Source organism: Lucilia cuprina, chromosome 5 (assembly GCF_022045245.1).
Source record: "Lucilia cuprina isolate Lc7/37 chromosome 5, ASM2204524v1, whole genome shotgun sequence".
In the NCBI taxonomy this organism is placed as follows: domain Eukaryota; kingdom Metazoa; phylum Arthropoda; class Insecta; order Diptera; family Calliphoridae; genus Lucilia; species Lucilia cuprina.
In genome coordinates, this window is record NC_060953.1 from 8,429,150 (window position 1) to 8,432,893 (window position 3,744).

Genomic DNA, 3,744 nt, shown 5'->3' on the forward strand with positions numbered 1-3,744 from the left:
CTAGTCTATAGTCTAGTCTATAGTCTAGTCTATAGTCTAGTCTATAGTCTAGTCTATAGTCTAGTCTATAGTCTAGCCTATAGTCTAGCCTATAGTCTAGTCTATAGTATATTCTATAGTCTAGTCTATAGTCAAGTATATAGGAATCCTTTGGCCCCACTGTGCTGTATTGTTGCACATTTACACTGTTATTGTTTTTACATAGAATACATAGAAAAAAACTAACTGTACACACGAAGCAGTGATGCATACTTTTGCAAAAGCTGCAAAAAAACAATAGACTAGATGCCTACCTCTTTTCGTCCATGGACTAGGGGTTCTTCTAGTTGGTTTAAAGGTATTTAGTCTTACTTGAGAAATTTAATATTAGAAATGTTGTTAGAGAATTCAGTATTAAGGCTATTTAAACATTACTGCTGCTGCTGCGTTTGTATTTACAACTACAAGTACTTTAACAACGACGACGATTTTAAAACGAATTTTACTTTATGTACTTGTAGCAACTAGAAAATACACTCAGTAATCGTGTTGTACGATTGATGTGTATGTATGCGTAAAAGGACATGTTATACTCAAACACACACATAAACGCATGTTGTTTAGAAAATTACTAGAAAATTTTTGACAATTTCATTCCTGGCACCTTGTAGTTTTGTGTTCTCTTTTTTTTTTGGTATGTTTGTGAGAGTGTTTCTTGCATGACAATTGTATTTAATGTCCTGCTTTGGTACGTTTGTGTACGTGCCACAGTCATGTTGCCAAAAGTTTTAATGCCTGACAGTGCATTCTAGGGCCTAATGTTTAGTTTTCTTTCTTCTATAGCTACTGTTATGTCTAAACACTCTCTCTCTCTCTCTTTCTCTTGTTTGCACCTCTTCGTGTGACACCATTTGAACCCTTGATCCTTAAATTTAGTTTTTTAACTCTTTCATATCCTTTAAACTAAATTTTATTTTTTTCTGATTTTCTTCTATAGGTGTAAGCATTTTAAAACCTAATTTTTTTTGCTTACCTTAAAAGTCTATAGGCTTTTTGGCTTTTGAATTTATTTAATTTTTTATAACTTTTTTTACATAAATATTTTGTTTTTTTCAACATTTATCTTATACACGTATTTTATGGTTTTATTCTTTATGGTACAAAAGAGTTGCCATATAGCCAATGTCTAGTCTATCGTATAGTCTATAGTCTAGTCTATAATCTAGTCTATAGTCTAGTCTATAGCCTGGTCTATGGTCCAGTCTATAGTCTAGTCTATAGTCTAGTCTATAGTCTATTCTATAGTCTAGTCTATAGTCTAGTCAATAGTCTAGTCTATAGTCTAGTCTATAGTCTAGTCTATAGTCTAGTCTATAGTCTAGTCTATAGTCTAGTCTATAGTCTAGTTTATAGTCTAGTCTATAGTCTAGTCTATAGTCTAGTCTATAGTCTACTCTAAAGTCTAACTAACTAAATATAGTATAGTCTATAGTTTAGTCTAAAGTCTATAGTTTAGTCTAAAGTCTAGTCTACAGTCTAGTCTATAGCCTAACCTAGCCTAACTAAATAACTCATTAACTTACTGACTTACTCAAGAAAATGTAAGCTTTTAGCTATAGAAAGCTTTTTACAGCACAGCAAAGACTCGGTTATGGCTACACCACCACTTACTTGTCTACTACTTATCGTCTGCATTACATTTAAGTACTCTTAAGTACCCGTGACCTCCGGTAGTGGTTAGTCTTTTAGTCAGTTACACCGGCTGAGGTGGTAAAGGAACGCACTTTATTCTATGGAAAATCGTTCAACACAATAATGATTCTGTAGGCAGTTATTTAAGTTGAATAATTTCCAACAAAAAGTAATTTATTAAATCACCTGACAACTCTTGTATTTTTGCCATTTTTTTTCTTTTGCTGGGGAAATGTATTCTAAAAGTTGTTGCAGTCAGGTATACATTCGCATATTTACACTTAATGCTACGTGTTCCGTTTGCGATAAGTAAATAGAATAGATTTGTCAAGTTTTAACTCGGGTTGCATGTATGAACGAACTTTCATACAAACATTGGGGTAATGCAGCAATGCCACCCCTTGATTTGAACATTTCTGACTATATGTGTTCCACATACATATATGTATGGGGAGATTTTAAATTCATTTTTGCAACAAGATTCGTTTATTTAATCTTTGGTGTTTTTTGCTGTATTCTATGGTGTTGTTGTTTAAAAAATTAAGGTCTGCTTTTCTCTTGCTGCTGCTCTGAGCCTTTAGAATTTATAATGCTAAAAAGGACTCGAACACTACAACAAATGCTATAAAAATCTGTGAAAAAAATGTGTTTCTTTCTCTGTACTAAAAATTAAGTCTGTCATAATTGAAAGAAAGCGAATGTTTTTAAAATGAGTTTAGTTATAGAAAAAAAAGTGTTGTATTGTAGAAGGCGAATTTAGGTCTTGTCAGTTTTATTTTTTTATTATCTTTTCAAATTATATTTAATGATGTCATAAGAAATTTTGTATTTAAAACATGATTGTTTTGGTAAATATATAATGGAAAGTTTTTTATAACAAAATTCTAGTTTAAATTTCTTTCCATCTTTCAGAAATTCAAAAACCGATATATCTTCTTTATTCGAAATCGTATCTATAATTTGAAATTTATTATTTAATGGCCCAACCCGACGGGTCGAGCCTTGACAAAAAATTTATTTTAGACTCATTAGAGTGCTCCTCTCCACGGAAATCTTTAGTAAAAGGCGAAAGATTTATTCGACAACTGAAGAGAAGCCAGAGTAAAGTTTAGCACAATAAACTAAACATCTTATACATAGAACTGAATAAACTAAATGAGAATTATTTAGTGAAGCACTAGTCGCATATTAACATTTTAATAAAATGTTTCTAAAAATAAACCTCCACTACGATCGTTCGATAGATCGCTTTCTACTAGCAGTTGAACGAATATGACACAAAAGAGAATGGGTAAAAATAAAATATGTATACAATAACAAATTAACAAGCATACACACACGTTGTTATCAGGTAGTAAATGTTTTAGTGTACAGGGTTGGGATGTTTGATAAGTACTTCATTTAAGTAAGTATTTATAAATTTAGAAAGTTTATATTTTACTAACGTAATGATAGACCATGAGATATAGAAAATTCCAGAAAAACTTTTTCATCGTATTCGATATTGATACCTAGAAAAATTTAAATATTAAATTTGGAATTACCTGGATAATATTTGAAAGTGGACTTTACAGACCATAGACTCTTCTATGTACTAGATTATTATGTAGACTATAGACTAGGCTATGCAATAGACTGAAATAAACAATAAACTGCACTATAGAGTATAGACTAGACTGCGGTCCTAACTATATGTCTAAATATTAACTAAACAATATACTAGATACCAGACTAGACAATAGACTAGATAGTAAAACAAACTATTGAGTAGACTATAGACTAGAATATATAATATACAGTAGAAAAAACTATGGAATAGATCATAGACTAGACTAGATTATAGAATAGACTATAGAGTAATATAAATCAGTCTATAGACTAGACTATAGACTGGTCTATAGACCGGACTACAGACTAGACTATAGACTTGACAACGAACTAAACTATAGATTAGGCTATAGACCGGACTATAGACTAGACTATAGACTAGACTATAGACTAGACTATAGACTAGACTATAGACTAGACTACAGACTAGACTATAGACTAGACTATAGACTAGACTACAGACTA

General features: G+C 31.3%; 1 non-coding gene across 1 annotated transcript; it reads right to left on the reverse strand.

Annotated features, from left to right (window-relative positions):
- Positions 1-2,654: 2,654 nt before the first annotated feature.
- Positions 2,655-2,776, reverse strand: LOC111687201. Its single transcript, XR_002762809.1, has one exon. It is a non-coding gene; the product is annotated as a U5 spliceosomal RNA (small nuclear RNA).
- Positions 2,777-3,744: the final 968 nt, after the last annotated feature.